At 40.1% G+C, this 27,718-nt stretch overlaps 2 long non-coding RNA genes across 4 annotated transcripts in view; one reads left to right on the top strand and one right to left on the bottom strand.

Moving 5' to 3' along the window:
* Window positions 1–104: 104 nt before the first annotated feature.
* LOC103877200 lies at window positions 105–26,603 on the top strand. 2 transcript variants are annotated; one of them, XR_001894395.3, is made up of 4 exons: window positions 105–167; window positions 379–631; window positions 6,890–7,049; window positions 26,476–26,603. It is a non-coding gene; the product is annotated as an uncharacterized LOC103877200 (long non-coding RNA). The 2 variants fall into 2 exon arrangements; XR_004178352.1 differs by lacking the exon at window positions 26,476–26,603 and having other exon boundaries at window positions 6,890–7,194.
* The window catches only part of LOC103877201, a 39,066-nt gene continuing 11,977 nt past the window's right edge, over window positions 630–27,718 (bottom strand). Inside the window, exons 3-5 of one of the 2 annotated variants that reach the window (XR_002516820.2) lie at window positions 13,986–14,153; window positions 8,451–8,601; window positions 630–1,609 (exon numbers count right to left, since the gene is read on the bottom strand). This is a non-coding gene — a long non-coding RNA (uncharacterized LOC103877201). The remainder of the gene's footprint in view (window positions 1,610–8,450; window positions 8,602–13,985; window positions 14,154–27,718) is intronic. The other variant, XR_002516819.2, reaches the window with a different exon arrangement.

Consider the following 27,718-nt stretch of genomic DNA (forward strand, 5'->3'; position numbering starts at 1 on the left):
AATAGGAACAGCATAAGAAACAGGCCAGAGAGAAAGACCAGTCCAAACTGTGGATTCAAAGTTACCTCACAGTTATCAGAATTCCCTGACAGAATCTGGAGGCTCTTTACTATTCTAACACATAAGACCTGTGAGTACCGAACCATTGAAGAGGAGCATGTACATTGGTAGGGAAGGAATGAACGGAGGGAGGACAGGAGGAAGTGAAGGGAGGAAGTGAAGGGAGGGAGCCAATTTTTAATTACCTGTGGTATAAAAAGACAGGATTAGGTTTAGTTAATGATCCTCATGGATAAACAGACTCCTAGAAGTCTAATTTTAGCAAACAATTTCTTTCCCAAACTTGAGATGTTGGAGTTTCTTTTCTTTCCTTTCCAGGTACTAATGAGCAGTGAAGATATAGCAAAAAAAAAAAAAAAAAAAAAAAAAAAAAAACAAGAAGCCTTAATAAGTTCAACTTTTGAAACTAGAAGTATTACATCAGAGTCAAAGAGGTGACTTTCCAGCCAGAAGATGGTGAAGATCTACGTCATAATTGAAAGATTGCTCATTCCAACCCAACTACCTCATCACTAATGTCTGTGTAGATTTTGCCTAACATACACTTATTGTTCTGAGACTACGATTAATTGTAAGAAAAACCCCTACTGCAATTCAATTTATTTTCAAAAACCTATCTAGGAGTTCACTATTCACCCTCAGTATTTGCAAAATTAGTGTGCAGTGTCAGCTGGCTCCACTCAGGAAAAGTCGATTACTTTTCCAAGAACAAAATAACTTCATGGTCTGTTCTGAACTGCAAAATTGAGAGATTAAATGCTACAAGCGTATTTAAAGCAGGTTATGTATGTACTATTTTCTCAGTCGTGTTTTAAAGGCTTATAATGCTTCAGTGAGCTATGCATGAAATAATACATGCAACTGCCAACCAGATTCCTAACTTGTGGTCCACAAAAGAAATGTACAAGGTTCAGTGTCAGACAAAAGAGGCCAGATTCAGGGCAGCAATACCGGGTGGGTCCTCACTCACACATACTCAGGGAAAGATCTCTTCCTAAGAGACACTTTAATGAATCTCTTCATAAATATAATAACTCCTAAAGTTTCTAGAGCACCAACACTTTTCATTAATGTCACTAATTATGTAATGAATGTTTAGAATTTTGTGACATTTCATGTAAAGAAATTTATAAATCTGAAAAATTTTCATCAAACTATGAGTCTCAATTTGGATTCCTAAAAAGATGGTCCACATTCATATAAAAGGTCCCTGGACCTTGTGGGATGGGATCCCTGATCAAGTAGAGATGCTGCACAGAGGTCCAGCCTGGCTCCGTCCTATGAAAATCCCTATGTAACATTTAGAGTGTGAGCTGCTCAGAGCAAAGAATAACAACTTGCCATTTCTGTTTTTAAAATGTTGTCATAGTAAAAAAACAAAAACAAAAACAACAAACAACAACAACAAAAAACATTAAAATGGAACAGTTTATCTCTCTTACTGTCCTACCCTTCCTTTTCACTTGCTCTCATGGGAAAATGCTGGATCACAAATGGGCAAAGGAGAGCCCACTGCCAGGTCCACACCAGCCACCTGTTTCTGTATGGCCTGTAAGATAAAAAGGTTTTACATTTATAAATGCTTAAAAACGCCTAAACAAGAATATCATGACACGTAAAGCGTGAAAACGTCAAATGTCAGTGTTAATAAAGTTACACTGGAACACAGCCAATCACATTCGTTTACAATATCCACAGAGGCCACATCCTGGACAGCAACACAGGGGAGAAGTTGCAACAGAGGCCTCGTAGCCCACAAAGCCTAAGAAATTTATTCCCTGGCACTTAACAGAAAAGGGTACCCATCCCATGCTGGTGACCTGAGTTCTCAGGAAGAGGGTGGTACACACAGAAGCTCGTGCCAACTGCTCATGGGACTAAATATTGGGAACTTGTGAGAATGCTCTGCAGACTTAACCTTTAAAATGCTCTCCAAGGCAACCAAGATAAAACACTCTACACGCTGACAGATACCACCTTTGTCCTCCTTTCCATGACATTTACATAATCTAAATTTTTAACAACAGGCCGATCATAGACAGATAACCCTTGTGAGTCATCCATGGAAGAGCATAAAGTTTGTGTTATGTTTCTAGTCTCAATTTCTTCAGGAACATCTGTTGCAGTCTAGAGCTTGACACTTTAAGAAGGATGTGGGAGCGTAGAGAATATTGAAAGAGATATATAAGAATGACTGGGTAGTTGATTCATAAAATCAACAATCCCTGCATGAACACAGATTGAGAGTGATAATGCAAAAGCCTAAGCAGGGTGTGATGTTTAGCTAAGGGCATGAACAGCTCTTTTCCAAGTAAAGTATATGACTTGTCTCTGAAAGCATAAGGACCACATCAAAATTAAATCAATGAAACAGGCAAGAGTGCGGAGGCTTGCTCTAAGGGACAAGATTTCCTGAGAGTGACTAAATGTTCAAATGAGTCCTGAGATTCCCTACTGGAGTCTTTCAATGGGAGAAGGGTTTCTTATCTCAAGGGCTTCCCTGGAGGGAGAGAGAAGGAATAGACGCTCCTACCCTACACATCATGAACTATGACCCCTGTGATAAGGAAAGAGGTTGGTTCTTTCCTTTTGGCTGGTCCCAGGCAGGATTCCATCCCCTTCCCCAGGAGAAGTGGAGAGGAGAGACAGTAAAAAGCCCGGGAGGCTGATCTTTGAGGGGAGGAAAAGAAAGGGAAGTTGTTTGTCTGTTTTCCTTATAATATCCCTGCTGGATATATTTAATCCTGGCTGGCAACATTATCCTGCTCTTTTGAAACTGGTGTCTGTGATGACTCAGAAGAAAAGGAGAAGCTGGAATAGGGGAAGTAATTTTTCTGAATCCAGAGGGATTTCCTCTTCTCTAATGTGTGCACATACCCACAGGCTCACCTGCCTGGTCTGGGGGCCAAATGCATGTGTGGGTGCTTAAGGTCATCATTCAGATCTACAGAATAGGTAGAAAAACCGATGCCTTGTCTTTGCTATCTCTTTTCACTGCAAAACTCGATTCTTTTATCTAGGAACAGGGTAGGAAAAATGGGAGGGAGAAGGATGAAGCAGCATTGACTATGAGTTGACTGTTGAAGCTGGCAGATGTTCTCATCAAGTTCATTGTATTATTCTCCCTACTCTGTTCTGTGTTTGAAAAATTCTATACTAAAGAGTTAAAACGTTGTAGTGCTGGTGCTCCATCAAGTTGGTGCATTTCCTGATTCCAAAAATAAATCATTTTATCAAATTATTTTTTTCTCTCCAGTACTTAAAGTTTCACAAACCTTGAGCAAAATTTTATACACGTGCTTCAGTTTCACTTGCTCTTAAAAATAGCAAAGTGTAGGATTTCTCTTTAGGAGTGATTAGATGTCCCAGATGGTTTGGCTCAGACTGAACAAAATCCTCCATCCTAGAAGCAGGAAATCACAGCTGCCAAATCAATGTTAATCTGAACTTCTGGATCCAAGAGACCTTTGAGGAGCCCATGGTCATTACAAAATCATGCAATGCTCGTTTTTCCTTTGCTCAGGTAATACATAGAAAAAGCAGAATTCAGCAAATTTTCAACATTTATATCCTATACAGAAATAAAAAGGTGAACATTGTGCCAACATTTTCAAGGGTGGAACTGTTCATGGTGATGGCCAAGTGATATCTCACCGTGAGTGTGTTTCTCATCCTCTCTATTCTTGGACTCCATCAGCCAAAAGGCCCACCTGCTTCAGATCCCAAATCAGCAATATACACTGTTATGTCCACAAATTTTGTAAAAAAAAAAAAAAAAAAAAATGCAATTTTTGAATACTGTGCTCTGAAATTCTGGAATTCTGTGTGGATTTACACGGTATGCTAACATTGTATTATAAAAATATGCTGGTTGTATACTTGTCATTTCTCAGTGACACAAAGCCAGTTGATGCTGTCCCTCCCTGGACCCTGCTCCTTGTGGAGCTGCCACTCATGCTGTCCTCACCACAAAGAGAGTGGCCTCCTCCCATCCTCCCTCTCTAAGGTCATGAGAAGTTGTCCAGGGCCTCAGGTCAATAAAGGACTGGTTGTATTGATTTTCTATGCTACATAACAAAATATCGCAAATTGAGCAGTTGAAGACAACATACACTTATCTCACACCCCAGTGATGCAGGACTTTTCTTGGCCCCTTCATTGGACTCACGACAGGGGTGAACATTTATTCCGACTGCCATACTCAACCCCTTGTGGGAGGGAGCACATGAATGAGTGAGTGCAGGACCCAGTCAGCCACACTGGGCACCAGCAGGAGCACGCTCTGTGCAGGGCCCATAGCCAGACTAGGTATGAGTGAGTGAGTGTGGGGTCTGGCCACCACTCTGAGTGCAAGCTCCACGCAGGCCTGCAGCAGTGACCAGGTGGGGGTGCCTGTGACCCCAAATCCCCAATGGGAATGTTACATTACTCGTTTAGCCTCCACCATCTGTAGACGGCTGTTTGTTAACAGCTCAGTTGGCTCAATGCCTCATCACATAGGGTGGCTGCCCTCCACCAGCCAGGGCAAAAGGCTGGTGTGACAGCCTTTTAGGGTGCCCTCAGTCAGTGGGTCCTGAGCTCTTGTCCAGCATCAAAGAAGAATGAGGTTGTGCAGACATTTGAAGGATAGTGAAAGCAGAGAATTTTACTGAGTGATGGAAATGACTGTCAGTGGAAAGGGGAGATGAAGAGGGGATGGGAAGGGCAGGTAGTCTTCCCAGAAGTCAGTTCATCTTCTCCCTGAAGTCCAGCTGTCTCTTCCCTGATGTCAAGCTGTCTCTCTTCTCCAAAGTCTGGCCATCTCTCTCCCCTACCAACTGAGTCTGGGGTCTTTATAGGCATAGGATGGGAGTGCGGCAGGCTGTAGTTAGTTTTGGAAAAGGCAACATTTTATTGATAAAAATATATTATTCAGAAAGAACCAGTTGGGAGAGAGAGAGAGAGCACAAACAGGAATAGAAGTTCTCACTTTAGGCTGCAGGTATCAGACTACTTTGGGTTGAAGGTGGGGTTTCACTGTGGACCTGCCCCTGTCAGCCTAAAATTTATCTGCCTCCTGCCTCTATCACCAGGTGTCAACAGTCTAGGAACAGCTTAGCAAGGCCCTCTAATCAGGGTCTCGTGAGGCTACAATCAAGGTGACAGCTAGATCTGAGGTCTCATCTGATGTTTAGGGTTTGCTCCCAAAGGCATTGTTGGTCAGATTTGTTTCCTCACTTCTACAGAATGCATAGCAGCTTCAAGGCCAGGAGGAGACACAGTATTTTGAAGAACCTGATTAGGACAGGTCTACTCAGGATCATCTCTCTTTTAATTAACTCAGAATCAATTGATTGGGGACCTTAATCACATCTGCAAAATCGTGTCACTTTTGCCATATAAGTAATCCAACCAAAGGAGGGACATCCATGATATTCAGAGGCTGCCCCCATGCTCAGGGGAGGGGACAATACTGGAGGTACACACTGTTGGGGGTTGGAGAGTGGGGATCTTGGGAGCCACGGAGGACTCGACTCTACCATGGAGTTCAACACTTCCCAAAGGCTTTGAGCTCTTTGGCTGTGAGTAAGTAAAGACAGCACTGGTAACAGACAGGGATAAGTTCTATCTTCAGATAGGATGAGTGGTTCTAAATCCTAGCTGTACTAGAATCATCTGGGAGCTTTCAAAAATGCTGATCTTGAACCCAAAGACCAGAGACAGTGATGTGTTAGTCTGTGGTGCTGCCTGGCACCCTAAGACTCCTCAGCTTGATATGCTGTGCAGCCAGGGATGACAGTCTAGCCTTGTAAGAAACATGTTTTCTCCCGCTCAGTCCTAATGAAAGATGCCATTCCAGCAAAAGGAAGGTGGTAACAAAGTGGCACGTTTTGGACTTCACAGTTTGGCAAATGCAGAACAAGTGGCATTGTACAAAACTTTATCTCAGATGATCCTGAGAAAGGGAATCGATTGGGACAGATAATAATTCTCACTTTTTTGTTGTTGTTGTTTTAAGATAAAAAGATGTAAATCTGAGACTTACTCCAGGTCACACAGCTGCTAAGGAAGATAGCAAAACTAGGATTCCCCTCTCCGTATTTACTGGTTGTCTAACTGTGGACAAATTGCTGAATTCCTCTGCTCCTTACTTTCCTCACGTATGAAATAAGGCAACTTTACTGCCCAGCTCAGAGCATCGTTGAGAAGATTAAGTGAGTTGCTTTGTGGAAATAAATGGTTTGAGCCCCAGGCTGAGGGGTCCAGTAACAAGTCCCTGGTGCTCAGAGTTAGGGTAGGATAAAAAGTACAGAAGAGCTTGGCCATCTTTGGAGTCTGGATTTGAATTTATATACAATTGGATTAGATTTCACTGGGAACAGATTGAAAACTAAGCGAGTCGGTGGGGAGGGAGGTTCACTGTCTCTTTGATATTCTTGATTGGGATAGGCTCCAGGCAAAGACAGAGTTGAATTTGCCTTGGTATCCAGCTGCCATACGTGTCCTTTTGCCACATCTGAAGTGTCTTTTTATCGCCCTTCACCCAAACCCAGATTAGCACCTCACTGCTGCTGCTTCTACCCTCCTCCTTCCGAGAATTCATACTCTAAACCATTCCACCCTGGTCCTCACCACTTTCTCACAACTGAATCTAGGTATCATTTGTATAATTACTAAATGATACAGCCTTCTCCATCTCGAATCTTACCATCTTCCCTCCAACTGCTTCCTGCCCAGCAGCCACAGTCACCTTTCTAAAACATTTCAGTAAAAGGGGCAATGTCACTTCCTTCTTTGAAAGACCTCATCATCTCTCTGCAGAGTTCCAAAGTTCTCCTCCCTCCCACAGCTTTCCATGGTGCGGTCCCCCCAGTGGAGTCAGCTGTCCTTCCCAGATCCCCACACCCACCACGAGACCGGCATCATCACAGCTCTGATCTCCCTGTGTTCCTGAGTCCCGTCTCCTCTGCTAAACTGTGAGCTCTGTGAGGGTGAGAGTGGCTTGGCAGGTAATGCCTACGTACAGTATGACTCAGTGAATATTTGCTTGGTTTATTGACACTACGGTGCAACAAAACCTAACTTCCCGGGGTATCTGTGTTTCAAGCCCTGAGCTTTTGAGGTAATGGAATACATTAACTACTCAGGTCCAAACTGGACTTAACTCCCCTCCTCTGTTCTTCAGTGAGGCACCCATACGTATAGGCCACTTTTAAAACACTGTCTCAATCATGAATAAAATTCTTCAAAGTCAGTATTGTGGTGACCCTTTAACACATGGCAAACATATGGACTTTAAGAGAGTCTCTATCTCTTCCTCTTAGAGCACAAGTAGAATCCAAACTAAAAATGCTCTATAGAATATGGACCTCAGAGCAGGGTGATGGTTCTCCTCTGTTTAGAACCAGAGAAGACGAAAACAAGGCCAGCAGGCTGGCTCCCTTGATGTAGTCAAAGGAAGGACGTTCCAGTGGCAAGGCAGGTCTCAGAAGCCCAGATTGGGGGCACAGGAGTAGATGTTGGGCACTCCTGATCCAAGGAGAAGGCAGTGCTATCCATAAAGCTGCTTCATCTTGGTTATGTTTTCCTTCCACTAAAATAAGTAAAAATTTTGTCTTAAGCATTTTTCAAAATTCCTTGAGCCAAATCCAGGTTCTTTTTGAGGCTTGCGGGGAGGCAAGGGAAATGCAGCCCAGTGTAATAATAATTAATGGCGCCCAGAACCACTGCTGTGCTCAGTGATGTTTTGCAGGAGCAGGTGACCGTGTTTCTGCCGTCGGCTGAATCTCATCATCATGAGTGCTTTCGGATACAGAGCGCGTTTCCAAAAATAAGTGCCCTATATTTCTCAGGGCTGGTAACTGTGCCAACAGCTGCAGCAGAACTAGGCAGGCACTGAAGAGGTTAAGCCAGCCAGCAGCATCTCATCAGTGGCCCAAATAGCTTAATAGCTCCACTTTCCGTGTGCTTCCAGTTCTCACCTGCTTCCTGAGCAGTTCATCAGGAGCGGAGGGGCACGTGCAGGATTGCTATGTAACGTGAATCCTGATTCCACGTTTGCCTTTTGGGGTCTGCTTTACAAAGTGGAAATGCTTCCAATCGGTTTTATGACCTGCAGCCACCTGCCGGCGGAAGCTTCTGACAGCCAGCCTTTCAAAAAGGCAGGGTTGGTTGGTTTGTTTGTCCTGTGGGATCCTACTGTCTCCTATTAATCTCTAATCAGCTAATGGTATCACAACATTGCCCTGGGTAGGAAGCAATGTGATAAAGGACAGGTGAAGGAAGTCAAGGAGGGAAATGACACGGGAGGATGGAGGGGAGGCTCCCACCTGCAGATACAGGGGCCACAGTCAGCCCTGGACACACAGAACACCTTTAAGAAGGAAGAAGAACTGGAAACCTGAAATTACTTTCTTCTAATGTTGTCTCTTTCTGGATCTGCTCGGCTGGAAAGCCCAGTGCAGAGCGATTTGTCTTTGTTCTGACTTCTTTCTGTTGTCTTCCATGTGAAGCCACCACCCCAGAGACTCGAGTTTCCTGTGGATGTTGATGTGCCCATATCTGTGGTGACAAATCAGCGAGTAACTTATTTTTAGAGAGCTTGTGTTCACCCTGCCAGAAATACCTTTTTATCAAAAGGGGAAAATAAATTACAAACATGCTTTAGTCATCTCTCTCAGCCGTACAGTGTGAAAAATGTGTGATTTATGATCCTGTTTTCTCATAGCCTATTATATTTCCCTAAGCCTTTCCCCAAGGTCTGCTGGGGGCTCCATTAGCCTACATGGCCGTTTCAACACACATCACATTGAACACAGTTCCCAAGAAACTCGGGATTTCTGGGATGGGAGTAGAAGAGTTGCAGGGAGCTGGGGAGGAGTGTGAGAGCCTGAAGCTGCCACAGTGGCCTTACAGCACCCAGAACAGCCCTGTACCACTGACTCCTTGACCAGTGCTCTCCTTCTCCTGCCTGGGGACAAGCCCTGCATTGTGTTGGTTCTAAAAAGAACTAGAGGTTAGCTGTGGTGATTATATGGTGGAGGAATTAACTTGAGACAGGCTGGTTCCAGAAATCTTCAGCAGAGCCCCTTAATTTAATAAAAATAAATGTGCCTGAGCTCTTTCAGGTTCTATGGTATTTTTAGAGCTTGGAATCGTGTCTGGCTCATAGTAACATAGCTCATATTTGCCTACGGTATCAACATGGGTATCATGGATACTCATTGATCGCCTATTAGTGTCCTTCATCATAATCTCTGTGGAAAGTACAGCTACACACTGTCCTTCATCCATTCTATTTTTTTCATTCATTCAATTAATATTTATCGAGCACCTTTTTCTTACCAGCTATGGTTAGTCACAGGGTCTTCACTGATGGATGAGACCTGGTGCCCAGGTTGCTCACAATGTTGAGGGAGATACAGATGCAAATAAACATGAATCATGTGCTGAGTCTTGAATAATATTATGCAGAAAATGTTTCAGGGGTAGCCTGGTAGAGAATGACTGACTTGGAGCTAGAGGATTCTACAAACAGTATAATACTTGAATTGAACCAGAGGATAATATATTAGTTAGGGTTCTGCAGAGAAACAGAACCAATTGAATGTGTGTACGTGCATGTGTGTGTGCATTGAGAGAGAGAGCGATGTATTGTAAGGAACTGGCTGACTCTATCATGGGGACTGGCAAGTCCAAAATCTGCAGGATAGGCTGGACACTCAGGGAAGAGAAGCAGTTCCTGTCTAAATGCAGTCTTCCGGCAGAATTCCTTCTTGCTCAGGAGACCTCAGTGTATTTGTTAAGACCTCCAACTAACTGGTTGAGGCCCATTACTTCAGGGAGGGTCATCTGCTGTACTCAAAGTCTACTAATTTAAGTGTTAATCCTCCCCACTCTTCCCGTAATCACCTTCACAGAAACATCTAGAATACTGTTTGACCAAATATCTAGGTACCATGATCCAGCAAAGCTGACACACAAGTTCAACCCATCACAAATAGAGGCAAGACTTGGAAGGTCAGGACAGGGAAAGACAGACTTTAAGTTTTTTCACGGCCCTTCCTGGTCTTCGGGATGAGCATCACATTCCTTAGCAAGCTAGTCAAGGCCAATCATGGAAGGCTCCGTCACAGTGTCTTCCAGCCACACATTTGCCACTTCTCCATGTTAGATTCATACACCAGCCAGAGTCAACTACCTGTAGCCACTGAAGGGGCTCTGTGTACTCAGCAGGGGGCACCCTATTCTCTGGCCCAGCTCACCACCAGCCTGGAAAACACCCACTGCCCTGTAACTCAAGAACCCTGTACCCTGGGAAGCCTCCTCTGCTCCCCAGCTGAGTCAAAACCTTAAATTACAAACCTTAAATTCTACAATGAGGCATTTCAACTTTATCTCTGGTCAAAGGGAGTCATTAAAGATTTTCAAGCAGGTCAGATTTTTAACTCAGATCTAGTCTGACTTTCTGAAAAATCACCATGGCAGCAGACAAAGATGGATTCGAGGAGGAAGAGACCACAGGCAGGAGCCAGGTGGGCGGGTAATGAACTCAGGACAGATTCGGGGAGATAAAAAATGTATAACCAGGTAGAAAAAATATCAAAGCCAATGTGAAGATCATAAATTTATACCATCAGAGTTCATGTAGGGGAAAAGAAAATAAGCATTTATGGAAACCCTGCTATGTACCAGAAACTCACACATACCACCTAATTTTGTGCTCATAATAGCTCTTTTTAATAGTATAATTACCCATTTTCAAATCCACAGAAAGTAAATATAGAGCAAAATTACCCTAAGTCCCAAACTAGATTCAATTCAGGTTTCATGGAGCCAGAAGTATTTTTTACAATTTTTGGTACATCTTGGAATACAAAATCATAAATATAAAAGTAGATATGAAAGTGCACGTATACTTAAAATGAGAAAAAAAACTACAACTTAACTTTTTCTATTTTTATAGATTCAAAGATACAAATGCAGTTTTGTTATATGCGTATATTGCCTACTGGTGAAGTCTGTGCTTTCAGAGTACCCATCACCGGAATAGTAAACATTGTACCCAAGTTTTTCAATCCTCGAACCTCATCCAGCCTCTCGGCTTTTGAGTCTCTAATGTCTATTATTCCCCTCTGGAATTACAACTTTTAAAAGTAAACCAAAAGGTCCTAAAACCCAGTAAAATAACGTGTTTTCATGAGTTAATTATCAACTTTTATAATACATTTCCCCAAAACTTTTATGTGTATATTCCTTGATCTTTTCTATCACCATGGTTTTGTAATATTTTCTATGAAAAGAATAGAAATATAATTCTACATATTTTTCTCAGCTTATACCTGATGAGGCGAGTTACCCCAAAGAACATTCCTTGAAGTCAATCCCATACTGGGCTAGCAATATATAAAAGCATATAAATAAAAAGAAAAAGAAAAATATAAAAGCACATAAACATACCCCTCTAAAACTAAATTAAATAATTCCTCACTCAATTCCTTTTAGATACATCCCAAAATTGATCAGAAAAGAAAGAAAGTTTCTTTTACCTTCACAACTCTATTTTGTAATGTCACGTAAGCTTTTAGGATTATTGTCAAATTTGGGAAGATTTTCATCAAGTTTCTTTTTAATATGATCTGCAAGATTTCAGAGCTTTTCAAGTGTTACTCAGTGACTCATCTTAGATTCTCTTTGAATTGTAAATGGTTGGTGCTTCTGGCTCCACTCAGATATTTTCCATGCCAGGCATCATAGGATTTTTTTGCCACAGGACATCTAGCCCCAAACCTCTTTATTACTATACCTGGTGAGGTGAGTTAGCCCAGGGAACATTCCTCAAAGTCAATCCTATTGGGCTAGCAATAGCTGACCAATATACAAAACCACATAAACATACCCTTCTAAAACTAAATTAAATACATTCCTCACTCAACTTCTTAGCTACATCCCAAAATTGCTGGCTGCCCTTCCAATGGCATTTGAAGTGAGAGAAAGTGTAAGAGAGGGAAAGTCAAGTGGAAAGAGAAAACGGCCATATCAACTGAGATGAAACAGCTTGTTTTTGCAAAATTTGAAAAATATGTGTCTCAGTGAACAAGTTGCTAGAGCCCCTCTCAGTACCTTGGAGGTGGCCTAGGCAAGAAGGGGTTCCCAGTCAAAGTCAAAGTCGATCAGAATCAAGGTCAAATCTAGATCCACTAACTGAAAAGCCCATTTTTTCCCTAAAACTCTGAATAATCCTCAAAGCTACTTTTTAAAAATTTACCTTTTTAGCAATTTTTTAAAGTACTGTTCAGTGGCATTGAGTATATTCATATTGTTGAGCAACCACCACTGACATCAGTCTCAAAAGCTGTCATCTTATAAACTGAAACTCTACACCCATTCAACAATAGCTCCTGATTCTCCACTGCCTTCCACCCCAGATAACCTATAAATTTGACTGTTGGAAAGTGGAATCATACAATATTTGTTTTTTATATCTATCTATCTATCTATATATATATATATATATAGAGAGAGAGAGAGAGAGAGAGAGAGATATGAAGTATCGCTCAGGCTGGAGTGCAGTGGTGCGTTTCTCGCTCACCACACACAACCTCTGCCTCCCAGGTTCAAGCAATTCTCCTGCCTCAGCCTCCCAAGTAGCTGGGACTACAGGTGCATGCCACCATGCCCAGCTAATTTTTGTATTTTTAGTACAGACAAGATTTCACTATGTTGGCCAGGCTGGTCTCAAACTTCTGACCTTGTGATCCACCTGCCTCAGCCTCCCAAAGTGCTGGGATGACAGACGTGAGCCACCGCACCTGGCCACAATATTTGTTCTTTTATATCTGGCTTATTTCACTTATATGTTTTCAATGTTCATCCATGTTGTAGCATGTATCATAATTTATTTCTTTGAGGTTGAATAATATCCCCTTGTACATGCATCAACATTTGGTTTATTCATCAGTAGACATTTGGGCTACTTCCACTTTTTGGCTGCTATAATAATGCTGCTATGAACATGGGTGTACAAATACCTCTTCCAATTCCTACTTTCAGTCCTTTCAGTAAATATCCAGAAGAGAAATTTCTGAATTATACATCCATTCTATTTAATTTTTTGAGGAACCACAGTATTTTTTCCATTGCAGCTGTACCTTTATACGTTCCCACCAACAGTACACAAGAGTTTCAGTTTGTTGACATCTTTGCCAATTCTTGTTATTTTCTAATTTTTTTGGTCTTATTTGGTTTTGTTTTGATAATAGCCATCCTAGTGGATGGGATCTCATTACAGTTTAGATTATCATTTCCCAAATGATTAGTAATATTGAGCATTTTTTTCTTGCCCTTATTAATATTAAAGCCACTTTTAACACTTATGCAGTTAAGTCCATTGATGCTGTCATGAAAACTTTGATTTTTAAAAGTTAATTAGTTTGTTCACTCAATAAAATAAGCACGACTAACTTTCAATGGGTCAGACAACAGAGGATTCTCCTGAAGGATGAAGAGTAGGTTTCAATTAGAAGAAACAGAGTCCTCCACTTAAAGGATATCTGGACTGCAGACAGTACAATTCAGGATTAGAGTCACTGCATTCATGAAATGCAGTGACTCATGGTGAATAGGGGGTGTTTCAGTGGGAAGAATACTTAGTAACTCTAAATTTTGACAGTATGGTTTAAAGATCCCTAGAGAGCCTTCTAGCTTATTCTAGAATCTCTATCTCCAACTGGAATAGTTCATAATCTCACCCATAAATATGTGTGTCTAGTATTAAAGCAAGCTACCATCTCCTTTACCAACATGTGCCAGTGTTTGACAATCTTTGCTGTCACGGAATATTAGACCACAGGCATTTATATCAGGCCTCTTCACAAACATGGGATAGAGCCATGGGCAATGTCACTGTTCACACTGACATCCTTTGGTAGAAAACACATACTTACGGTCATGTTTTAGTAGCAGTCATCTGTAGACCTCCTCTGTTTCCAGCAGCCTCACAGAATGAATCAGACGCCAGATGGGAAACTGTGCAAATTAATTCAGTCTGACCTCCTGTCTCACCATCCATTTGGCAGACATGAGCGGTGTCTGGACCAGTTTTGACTCTAATACTGTCACAAAAGAAGAGTATAATAGGCAACTGCAGATGCTAGGACAATGGGTACAACTTCCTTAAGTATTAATTGGCCTAACATCACACTACATATCTGAGAAGTAGAAACTATTGTTCAGTCAATAACTTCAAAGGACATAATGGAAATGGTGCATTTTAGCCTGGAATGTCTAAAACAAGATAACTAACACATGTATGCAGTAAGGTACCAAGAAGAGTGGCCACTTATATGGCCCTGACATCAATTTCAGAGAACATTGCTGTAACTAAGGATATGGTTAACTTCTTCCCAGTGCAGGGGCACCTGTTTAACACAAAAGTTGTAAACTGAATGCCGAAGTTAGGTACAGGGAAGTGAGACTACCAGAATGTTCGAAAGCCTCTCCCGAGATTTACTAATAGAATTGTGAGACACTAGAGCCCATTATGCAAAGAAGGATCCTGTTTATGATTGGGCTGGGCTGTCCAAACTGAGTTACCCTAGTGTTTATTAGTGTTTATTTCAAACATCACTTTGTGAAGATGTATACTTCAGTCAGTTTATGCCACTCAGAACCAATCTTCTTCATGGCTCCAGCTTTAAAAAGAATTTTATTTAAAATTTTTTAAATTGCTTTAGTCGGCCGGGCGCAGTGGCTCAAGCCTGTAATACCAGCACTTTGGGAGGCCAACACGGGCAGATCACAAGGTCATGAGATCGAGACCATCCTGCCTAACACGGTGAAACCCCGTCTCTACTAAAAAATACAAAAAAAATAAAAACTAGCCGGGCGAGGTGGTGGGCGCCTATAGTCCCAGCTACTTGGGAGGCTGAGGCAGGAGAATGGCATAAACCCGGGAGGTGGAGCTTGCAGTGAGCTGAGATCTGGCCACTGCACTCCAGCTTGGGTGACAGAGTGAGACTGTCTCAAAACAAAAAAAAAAAATTGCTTTAGTCAAGTGTTAAAAATGAGGTCCCTATAAAAAGTTAATTTTTAAATGATTTCAGAAGAACACTCAAAAAGTTTTGCTTAATATACCCTTCAATGCCTTATTTCAATTGGTGATTTTAAATGTCTATTTTTAATATTGGAAATAGTTACCAGTTTGCTAAAGTCAGCAGTTGCACAAGTGTCAAATCATGTCAGTTTAAAGAAAATGAACATCGTTATAATTTGCAATTATTATAAACTCGAATAAAAAATGCTGCTGGTACTTATGACAGTTTCTGAGATCTATGTATTAATTTATAGCAAGAAATGAATCTTTTTTAGCTGAATGCTTCCTTTTAAGTGATTTTTCAATCCTTTAAAAATACTTATAATAAATTCCCACTCCCTTTGAAAAATAGAAAATGGCTTTGTCACACTGGTCTTTAGTTTTTGAACACTAAGGTGGGAGTTAACCAGCTCCTACTACTTTCTGGTAAATGAAGAAAAAAAAGTTGATGTTCATCCTTCCTGCAACGTGAATCCACTGAGTCCTCTAAAATACAAACCATGCAATGCTTTCTCTGAATTTCTCAAACACATATGCAAAAATTCAAGTATTTTGGACTATGATATTGTCACCTCACAAAACTATAGCAAAATCTAAATTCAAGTGGATAACGAATACTTTAAATCAATTTTGTCTTCAGTTCTCCAGCAGGTAAATTGAAAACCTACAGCTACAGTATAGTTCAACTGAAAATAAATACTGCAATTATCCTACTCTTGATTATTATAAAGATAGTGCTGATCAGAGAGGTTAACATGCCAACACCTAGAGAAAAGTTAAAGTTGGAGGAAGGTGCCACCGATCAAGGGTGCCAGGGGAGCAAGGCTTTGAGCCTAGGATTTAATCACCTTCTTTGCTCCTCAATCTGCTCTTAATTACAATTCCCTTTGGTGGAGGAGATGGTGAAAGCACACTTCCTTATGCAGATCTTTCTCAGCAAGTATCCTATAATTAAAATAGAGGTGATGAAAAACAAACAAAACATGAGAATGATGGGAGAACAAGCCCAAATCATAAAACTGCTTTTGCAATCCTTTAGAAATGCAGATAGAATTTTCCTTTTGCATTAGCAGACACCATGAAGTCTCAACAAAGAGACTGGCCAAGGCTCCATCCCTCTGACACTTTTGAATATTCATGGAACTCATGGATCAACAGCATTTCCAGATAAATCCTTATAGATAGAACCACCTACTCCCAATGATCTGAGATGGAGTAAACAATAGATAGATTACTTTACTTGCTTTCCTGTTTCCTTTAGTGGGAATAAATAATTGCAGTCAATCTTCACCTCTTCTGGAAAGAGGATTTAAAGTCGAGAGAGGTTCCCATCTCTGCTCATCTGAGCTCCAGAATGAGCCCCCTGCCTTCCCATACATTTCCCTGATTCTCTGCCCAGTACCCCAGGGTCTGCTGTGTTCCAGATTGTCCTTTCATCTCCCTCTTCCCCAGACCCAATTTGATTGTTTATTATATTACCCTTCCCAATTCTGGAGGCTCAATACTCTATGTAAAGAAACATCCATAATTTGCAATTCCAGGCAGAAATTTTGAGAAAGGGCATTCTTTGTGTTCCTTGTAAGATGCCCCCAAATATCCCTGCAGGTCCCTCCAAACTCTAGACCAATAGTCATTTGCCCTGTCTCCCTTGACATCTGTGCTGCTATCTCCATCCCCATACTGAATTACAAAGTTATAAACTCTTGCCCCTTATTAATAGTGTTAGTTGTCATTTTATCATGTCATGTCCTATACCAGGCATTCTACAACAATCAGTTCATTTAATTTTCACAGAACTTTGCCAAAAAGTTTGTTAAAGCTACTGTTAAAAAAAAAGTTTTAGCCAAAATAAATTTGAAAGAGTTTAGCTGAGCAAAGAATGATTCACCAGTTGGGCAGCCTCCTGAGCCAGAGTAGGCTCAGAGACTCCAGCGCAGCCACAAGGTAGAAGATTTATGCACAGAAAAAGGAAGGTGATGTACAGAAAATGGAAGTGAGGTACATAAACAGCAGGATTGGTTATAGCTAGGCGTTTGCCTTATTTGAACAGGGTTTGAACAATGGCCACATTTGATTGGCCAAAACTTAATGATTGGCACAAGAGTTGGCTACAGTCTTTTTACAGGTTCACTTAGGTTATAGTTCATGATGTACAGAGAAATTTTTAGGCCAAACTAAAAATGTATAAGGAGGCAGCTTCAGGCTAAACTTGATTTAACACTACTATTATTCTCATTTTGCAGAAGAGGGGATTGTGGCTAAGATGACAGAACCAGTATTCAAACCCAATCTGTCTTCAAACTCCATCACTTCCCTCTCTCACACTCCCACGGTGCCCTCCAAAAGTGCTCTCATAGAAGGAGATTACTAAATAAGGGAAATGTTTAAGATTCTGCTCCAATTATGAAACAAAGATAGGCCACAGTCCCCTTGAGTTATTTCATCTGCCAAATGAGGTGGCTGGATTAGCACTAAAACTCTTATTCAGGGGGAAAAAATGTATGACTGGCTTGTATTCTGCCTTGGTCTTAAAGTCTGCATAAAAAAAGAAGAACGTTTGAGCCTTTCTTCTGTCATTATCTCCCTGAACTTGCATTTTCTACTGAATTTAGTGTTTTTCATAATTTCCCCCTAATTCTATGATATTGACTTTCCTCTCTCACCCTGGGTTTTATTTGTACTGCCCAGAGCTTGTCAATTCCTTTTAATTCTGCAATTGAATGTGGTTTCTAACAGGCATCTGAGCCCAATTACAAGCATTGACTCCGATCTCCAAGTGACACCATTTTATTTGCTGTGTAACATCAAGGCTTGATCTATAGACCCACTATGGGAGTGGTTACCAGGTTTAGATATGAGGGTTAAGATGCTCTTGGGATTCCTATTTCTAACATTTATTTGTCTAATGTGAATTCGATAGATTAAATCTAACTGCCAGAGAGCAAAGAATTGCTCTGGAGAAGCCAAATTTAAAATAGACTGTTTCAAAAATTCTCAAAACCACATCATTGTGTAACGTGCAAGCACGGAGGAGCATTGCCTTCCACAAGGAGTTAACACCAACTCAGCAGCTAAAGTTCATGTGTTTGCCAGCGACTTCGGACACCAGAGAATCGTGCAGAAAGTGACTGGGATTTCACTGATTAAACAGTACATACTTCCACAGGAATTACGAAGAAGGAGAAATTAGGACCACACCATGCATAACACTGTTCTGTGTACTATAGACATTTGACTCCTACCTTGCTACCTGCTCCAACAGCATTTCCTTACATTAAATGTATGATAGTTTGTATATCCCTAACCCCCCAAAATATAAAAAAGATACCATAAATTGTGGCCAGATACAATGACACACATCTGTAATTCCAGGACTTGGGAGGCTGAGGCAGGTGGATCACTTGATGTCAGGAGTTCGAGACCAGCCTGGCCAACATGGCGAAACCCTATCTCTACTGAAAATACAAAAACTAGCGAGGCATGGTGGTAGGCACCTGTAGTCCCAGCTACTCGAGAGGCTGGAGCAGGAGAATTGCTTGAACATGGGAGGTGGAAGTTGCAGTGAGCTGAGATTGTGCCACTGCACTCCAGACTGGACAACAGAGCAAGACTCCATCTCAAAAGGAGATGTCATAAATCGCTTATATTGTTAGTCAAAGCATAGATTTTTTTAAGTTCAACTGAACCATTTCTCCTAGTTTTTATTATTCAATAAACAAGTTAAACCAACAATGGTATTAAAATAGCATTAAGATTCCCAGAACAAAACAAATTCTAAGAAGCTTTCAAGGTTTTGCCCTAGGTGATATATCTACCAAGGAACTGTTCTCCCGCTGGTTTCCCAGTATGCCTTGATACTCTATTTGAAGAGCACTACCATGAATGTAATCTCATATATACTATTTTAAAGGTAATGATACAACTTTCCTGTCTAAAAAGTATTTAGACAGGATCTTAAATCTAAGGATCAATGGCTATATAAAACCGGCTGTGGTTTTTGAATGCCAAATTATTGTCCTATAGAGGGAAAATATTTTCCGATTGTATTTGAACTCATGTAAGAATAGATTGCATATCTAGTTTTGAAATAAAGCAAAAAAATTCTAAATAAAATTAACATATAAAACCCAGATTTGCTTAAAAGGACAAAGAAGAGGGGGAGGAGAAAAGGAAAAGGGAGAAAAAGAAAGGAGTAGCTCACTTCCAAAATAATTTATAACTATTTTTTCTGAATCAACAAAATGTGATTTATATCCATACTTCCTGTTTACAGAGCTGAATACAATTTTTTTGAAGAGCAAGATAAACCCTTATGAAAGTCACATAATTTTTATTTGTTTAGAGGCTTATAACATAATTAAAATCCAAAACCCCTAGCCTGGTATTCAAAGCTCTTCACAGTCTGGTTCAACCTAATGTTGCCAACCTCATCTCTCATTGTAGCACATTCCTCACCATTCTCCAGCTACATACCACTGCTTGCTCTCTCCAAAAAAGACTCTGTCTTCATTGCCAATACATTGCTTCCACATTTCCTGCACCCTAGAATGCCCTTCTTTTCCTTTTCCTTTCTCTCTCTCTCTCTCTTTTTTTTTTTTTTCTAATTCCAACCCCTTCACATTTCCCCTGTCCAATTCTTAGAAATTATTTGGTTCCTTCTCTGAAAGCCCATGTCACTTTGCTTGTTCTATCACTGGTGTCACTTTAGTTGTTTGCATCTCTGTCTCCTCCACTGAACTGCCTCTCAACCTCAGAGGCAGGAGATATCCCATAATTATCCTCATATTCTCAGAGCCTAACATAAGTGTTGGCCAATGAACAGTAGTTGTTGAAAATGAATGAAGCGATAGAAGACTGAACAACTCAATGAGTTAATTTTTACAGACACTGATCCAAAGACCTCCTATTCAAAGAAAAGCTATGTCACAAAAAGATGTTGAAACCACAAGTATTAATATCAGTAATTTTTATACCAATAATGCCTGAGCTCTGAATCCCAAAGGGCATACTTACATTGGGCCTTAATTCTACATATACATCTGTCCTGACAGAATGCATTATCTTGTAAGCAATAAAAACACAAAATGACTTAATAAAAAATAGTTACCTCACAGGAACAAATGTTCCAAAGAAGAACTACTCAAGAATCGGTTCACTAACGTCATCAAAGTCCCAGGTTCTTTCCATTTTTCTGCTCTGCTCTTTACAACACATTACTTTTCCCATTAGACTGACATCCCTCATGGTCTCAAGAAGGCTGCCCAGTTCCAGCCATTACTATTAGATGTGACATCACCTTCAGCTTCATGCTGCAACTCCCTTGTAATAGAACCCTCTCAGTCCCAGCAAAACAGGAAGGTTGGGCACTTTACAGCAAACTCAAGACAAATGGCAAGTTTTCACACACAAGCCTTTGGAACCTAAGAACAAGGTATTTATGGGAAAGGGCTTCTCCTTATTTTGCTCATATTTCACAGAACACCACATAGTCTATTAGACTGAAAATCATTTAATTATTATTCAAAAAGCAAAGCACTACCAACATGTAGATTGATTACTAATACCATCCTCCAATAAAAGGAGCCAGGTATCCCTGGAGAAATGGCTGATTCTAAGACTGTAGCATGGAGCATGCAAGATGAGTGCAGAGCAACTTCAAGTGTCATAAAGTCAAGACATGCTCAACAATGTCAGAAGAGTGTCAGAGGGTCACAATAGTCACCCTGAAAGAACTCCTAATGGCCAACGCTGGAACAATTTGAGCAACAAAACAACATAATACTAGATTATAATGCAAGATTGAAGATATCCTTGAATACATACTGATATATATAAATAAATGGCAGTAGTGGTGGGGGGAGACAAATCTCCTACACAAGAGAATTCCAAATAACTGATGGAGTTACCACCCCCCTCAAAGAGGTGTGCTCAGTTGCTTGCTTTCAAAAAGTAGAATATGGAAAAAAGAGGATGGGGGGCTTTACAATGAAGAAAACTGGCAAACACTATTTGGGCCAGATGGTCAAGATTAGCATCATCGGTGGTGAGGGAAATTGACAGCATGTACCTTAGTTATGGACGATATGAATGGCACTTAATCTCTGTGGTCATTTTCTTAAACACCCAGAACCCCAGTCTAATCAGAGGAAAAACATCAAATGAATGCAAATTGAAGGATAGTCTACAAAATATCTGACCAACTCCTCAAAACTGTCAAGGTCATCAGAAACCAAGAAAGTCTGAGAAACTGCCACATACCAGACAAGGCTACGAAGACCTGATGACTAAACCCAATGTGGAATCCTGATTTAGGTCCAGGAACAGAAAAAGAAAATTAGGAAAAAACTACTGAAACCAAATAAATGTGGAGTTTAATTCCTAGTAATGTACCAATATTGGTTTTTTAGTTGTGACTAATCTACCATAGTAATGTAAGATGTTAAAATGGGAGAAACTGAATGAGGGTTATATGGGAATTCTCTGTATTGTTTTTGAAACTTTTCTGTAAACCTAAAACTATTCTAAAATTAAAAGTTTATTTAAGAAAATATAAGCCATACCTGTTGAAAGCATAAAAGGTTAAAATGGAAAATTGATAAACTAGACCTTATCAAAAGTTAACATTTTGCTCTGTGAAAGACCCTGTAAAGATGAAAAGATATACCACAAACTGGGGAAAATATTTGCAAACCACATGTATGACAAAGAACTCATATCTACAACATGTTAAGAACTCTCAAAACTCAACAATGAAAAAACAAACAATACAACTAGAAAATGGGCAAAAGACATGAACAAACATCTTATCAAAGAGTATATACAATAGCAAATAAGCACACGAAAAGATGCTCCAATGTCAACAGCTATTAAGAAAATGTACATTAAAACCAAAATTTCACACCTACTAAAACTAAAAAAATAATAATGAAACACCAAATGCTAAAGAGAGTATGGAGGAATGGAATCTTCCATTCATTGCTGATGAAAACATAAAAGCATAAAGCCACTCTAGAAAATAAGAGGGCAATTTCTTACAAAATAAATACGTACGTGTCATAAGACCCAGTGATAATTCTCTCAGGCATTTAACCCAAAGAAATATTAACTTAGGTTAACAGAGAAAAAAAAAATACACCTAGCAGCTTTATTAGTAATTGCCAAAAACTGGAAACAACTCGAAGATCTTTCACTGGGTGAATGGTTAAACAATTCTAATACATCCATACCACGATGATTATTAAGTGGTAGAAAGGAGTGAGCTATTGATACATATAACCTGGATGGATCTGAAGGAAATTTTGCTGAGTGAAAAAAAAAAATCTCAAAAGGAAACATACTACTATATGATTCTATTTATATAGCATTCTTGAAATACAATGTTATAGAAATCAAAACAGATTATTGGTTGGCAAGGGTTAGCACAGGGATGGGGAAGGGGCGGCAGGAGGGGTGTGTACGGCTACAAAAGGTAGTGTAAGAGATCCTCACAATGGAACTGTTGACTATGGTGGTGTCACATGAATCTATGGATATGATAAAATTGTAAAGAACTGAATACACACATACACAAATGAGCACATATAGGACTAGTGAAATCTGAAGAAGGATATTGATCTTATCAATACTGATTTGATATTGTACTACAGTTATATAAGATGTTACCACTGAGAAAAATTGTGTGAAAAATATACAGGTTCTTAGTGTATTATTTCTTACAACTGCATGTGAATTTAAAATGATCTCAACATTAAAAGTTGGGAAAAAAATAATGTAATCAATGTAGAAGAAAACACCAGGTTATAACAGGTGATTTTTATTTTCAGGATTGAAATATCAGCATTTTCACCATCTAGTTTTGTCTAATTCAGAGGAAAAGAAAAAAAATTAAAAGTTCCCTAAAACGTAGCAGCTATGTAATCCATCCCCTTCTGCTATGTCATGTCAGTATATCCGAGGAACCACAGGCTCAGCAAATGGAAGCTCTACAAGAAGCCAAGAACATAGCATTTGTATGATTCTGTTGTTGGCTTGTTGTATGAGCCCTTAGGAAGAAATTTTCTATTTAACTCTCTGTAGGACAGAGCCAGAATTCTGTGGTATATTTCTAGGTTCCCCTAGGTTGATGCTGACTTACTAATCTCTACTCTCCAGACACAATTGCTCAACCAAATATAAATGTACCTACTGACAGTATTGTTGAATACATTTTTTCCTCTATAACTATAAGCATGTCAGTTTTTAAAAAATGTTTTATGGAAACCAAGATAGTCTCCATTTATAACATTCCCTGATCTATATTTGCCATATAAAAAACCTTCTTAAAAAATGTGGTTAATCTGGCATGGCCTTGTTTTACATAATCCATTCTGACTCATTGAGATTTCTCTCTTTCTTTGAAAGGCTCTAAAAATGTTATTGAGTTTGTTTCAGGAACAGTCCTCAGTTTTCTAATCTCTAATTTAAAAATGTACCTTTATTGTATTTTTTGAAAATTAGAACAATGATTACTTCCTTTACAAAAAGTCACAGTCCAAGGATGAATATACAAACAGGGAGGTGAGGGACAGGAGAAATTTTGCCTTACCCAGGAGATTTGGGAGTTTTAGGCTTCCCAGTTCAGGTAAGCTTTAAGTGGAATGTAATATATGATTAATGAAAAAAATGAATAGAAAAGTAAGCCCATATTTGTAGAAGATCTATGTAGAAGTGTGTTTTTGTTTATAATAGAAACTAATTCAAGCTAAGTGACATTAGAAAGGATCTGTAATCCCAGCACTTTCGAAGGCTGAGTTGGGAGGATCACTATAGCCCAGGATTTCAAGACCAGCTTGAACAACATAGTGAGACTCTGTCTCTAAAATAAAAGAAAAACAAGAAAAAGGTAAAAGAAAAGAGTTTGGTTAAAGGACACATAGCATGTAATTATAGCAGTTGTTAAAATACATGAAAAAAAAGCTTTAAGTATCAATTTGCAAAGACGCCCAAAATATCATATTAGGTAGAATAAATGAAAATAGAAAATTGCAAAGATATATGCACATGTGCATGCATAATCATATAAACAATATCATTTTATTTAAATATAATAATTATACATAGAAATCTAGAAAAATACGCAATAAGTTATTAACCATTGTCTGTGTAGCGAAGGATAATGGGTACTTTTATATTCTTTTTATTCCTCTGATATTTAACTTCTTAACATAAGCTTTGTTCAGAATGAAAAAAGAATCTAAGAAGATGAGTAGGCGCAGCATCATCGAAGAAGCGAAAGGTGTTGTAGCCTAGGAACAGTTTCTGTGGGTGTCACACCTAGGGGACACCACGTCTCCTGACACATCTAAGGCCTTGTCTTGGAGTTGGAGGCTGAAGAAAGATGTTCAATAGCATCTTAATTAATAATTAATTAATATGTTTGGTGTTAATATTTTCTATAAAGCACGGGATTTTAAGAAGGGGTAAAATCATCAAGCCTGCATTTTAAAAGGTAATTCATTCATGTTTTCATCCTTGGTGATGGCACCTCTGCTTATTTTGGAGCTATATTTTGAGGTCCCCTTGAACCATACTCATTTTTTTGAGATGTCACTTCTCTGCCTGTTCCTCCTCTATTTCTCACTGGGCTGCTCTGTAATTGCACGGTAAGAGCTCTGCTCTTGAGAGCCACCATCCCTCGTGAGCCCTCTTTCCTTCACAGTGCAGTGCCTTTTAGCTTTTCTCTGAACATTTGGAAATCTTTATCTTCTTTAAGTCATGAGTTTGTAGTTGATTCTGCCCCTCCTCTCTTTGCTTCTATAGTTTCTAAGGAAACGTGATCACAGTCCCATTTTCTGTCATTTACTCACCCTTAGCCAGCTTTTCCTTATTTTCCAAAGTAAATCAAAAGGAAAATTTTGTCACTGATGCTTCTAACTCCCAAGGCCCAGCTCCCTCACCGCTGAGTTGAGATGACCAATGCCCTGAACAAGCTAAATGCCCATCCCAGAGGCAAAACTAGAATTGCGGTGCTTTGCTCTCACTTTCCACTTGGCATTTTTCCTCTATACTGAATGACTCCCAATGGGACAGATGGCATGGGGGCTGGAGGAAGGTTAAGGAGCAATTTTCTTCTTTAAGCTGGTGCTTTTTTCTCACATAAGATGTGAGAGAAGAAGACGAATGAGGATGCATAAAATGAATTATGTCTTTTTTAAAAATAATTTAAATCCAAGATAGACCATTTCTTATCTTTACCTCAAACTCCAATCTTTGAAAGAGACCAATTTAATATCCTCTTACAACATAATGTAAGGCTCAGTACTTTAATGGGAGTCGACTAAAGCATCTAAATCCTACTAGTCTTGTCTCTTGAGCTCTTTTTTACTCTATAAAATATAAGCCAGAGAAGATTTGCAGTGGAATATTTCTACCTTTTCTCATCCACTTGTCTAGTGCCCTACAATAGTCAACTTCCCCATGTGCCACCACCAGCACCATCACTAAAATATTAATATTTTTCGCTGGGAAACAGCAGGGAAAACCAATTTGGCTCACATGCACTTGAGATTGTGTTAATGCCTTCAGAAAACTCAGCTCTGCCCCATGCAGACTTCAGAAATGAGTGGAATCTAAGAAGCATCACTAAAACCCTGAGGTAGCATTTCTACCAACATGAGTGCTGTGTCCTCCCACAACCAGAGGCCTCGCCAGGTAATAAAGAGAAGTCAGCAGTTGAATAAGGAGACCGGAGCTCCCATGGCCATGGCTGCTTATGATCCGCCCTTGGGAGCAAGAGCCAAGTCGCTGATGGGGCAAAGTCCAGCAGGTGCAAGTGAAGCTTATAGGGGACCTATTGTTGTCGATAGGATTTTACATACTTCTAGTCACAAATGGATGTGCACTTAAGAGAACACAGTGTCCCTCCAACCACCTGGCTAGATTCTAGTTAGGTCTTGCAAAAAAGTAAAATATTAATATTTCACCAGCCTGCAGCTCTATGTGTGTGGTCTGTCTTTTTTGGCCATAGGACATAAGTTGATGAAATAGCTTATATGATCATTCTCCTTATTTATCTAGAACAAATTATTACTTTCCCTCCACCAATGGGCAACTTAGTTATATACAACTCAGTGACAGCCAATCCTTATGGTTCCTTGGACATGAAATCATAGGATTCCAGATCTCAAAGGAGCCTTGCAATGTACCCCACATCATTCCACACACACCCATTATCACCAGCTGGCTCCTGGGTTCCAGCCTCCCTTCTCAGCACCCTGGACAGGCTCTGTGACTTAGCCATCAGACTTTTTGTTTGGAATAACTTTTTCCCATGTATTGCCTGAAAAATTTTCTCATCCTTCTAGGTGCAGGCTAAGGGTTACTTTCCTTGGAAGACTTTCCAGCAATCCCAGACACAGACAGAGCTGCTCTGGACTCTACGTGTATTTGTATATATTTTTATTACAACACATAAAACACTGCATCGCAGTTACTTGTTTGCCTATCTTTCTCCTTTCTCTATTCCCCTGAAAAAAATTCCAACAAGGTTCTAAGGTATTTGAGGACAATGACTTTCTTTTATGTTTTAATCATGTTTGGAGGCAGAGAGATTAAGCGATAAAGAAAGGGGAGGAATCTCAGTGACAGTGAAATCAGGGTGGATATGAGCAATTATATCTGTACACACGCATGTGAACAGATTCTTTATATACTTATCTGTGGCATGCTTTTATGTGGCTGCGATGTTATTATATGATTAGGGATAATATTTTTAGCCATTCACAATATTTTTAAAATAAAGATCTATGAAAAACAGGGAGGGTTTTCAAATCCTCTCTTAATCATTGCAAAATAAAAGGAAAAGGTGATTATGTGCTTTTAGTTAACAGGCTTTTCTGTTGCAAGTCTGAGCCTGAGGCATCCACTTAAAATGGCTTCCAAAAGCAATTCCAGGTGTAGCTTCTCCCTTCTTACCACAAAAATGCTGAAGAATACAGAAAAAGCCTAACTCTTGTACTACCTCCCAAGATCTAGGACTGACAGTTCTGTTGGAAGAATCTGGGAAAATTTCCAGATTCGCCAAAGTCACTGAACACAGAGCTCAAAGGGGTAGCCCATCCATGCTCTGATGCCACAGTCACCATCTGTCCCTGGTACCCCGACACCAACCCTACAGCCCTTTACCCCACCCCCCGACACCCAGTCCCATCCTCACAGACTCAGAATCTGAAGCTGTCTTAATCTAGGGTTGTCTGCTCACCAGGCAAAGAAACTTGCTGCAACTGGCCCAGGTAAAGCAGTCGTAGGTGTAGCTCAGAGAACCCAGGAGCAGGAAAAACAGCCTCAGGTGCTTAAACTGAAAAATGAAGCTCGAAACTCACTTTCCTCTTCAGGTCTCAGAAGTTGCACTCTCCGAGCTATGTTTTTCGTGTTTTTCTTGTTTTGTTTTTGTTTTTGTTTTTGTTTTCTGTCTCCCGAGAACTTCCTGCATGTGGGGCTCTGATGACTTCCCTGAGGCCTGACCATGACCTCCCAGTCCAAGAGCTTCACAGACCTCCAGGGCCTGCTTCTGTACTTCCGGGGCAGGCTCTGAGCGGCCCAGCAAAA

This window comes from Papio anubis, chromosome 14 (genome assembly GCF_008728515.1).
Source record: "Papio anubis isolate 15944 chromosome 14, Panubis1.0, whole genome shotgun sequence".
NCBI lineage: Eukaryota > Metazoa > Chordata > Mammalia > Primates > Cercopithecidae > Papio > Papio anubis.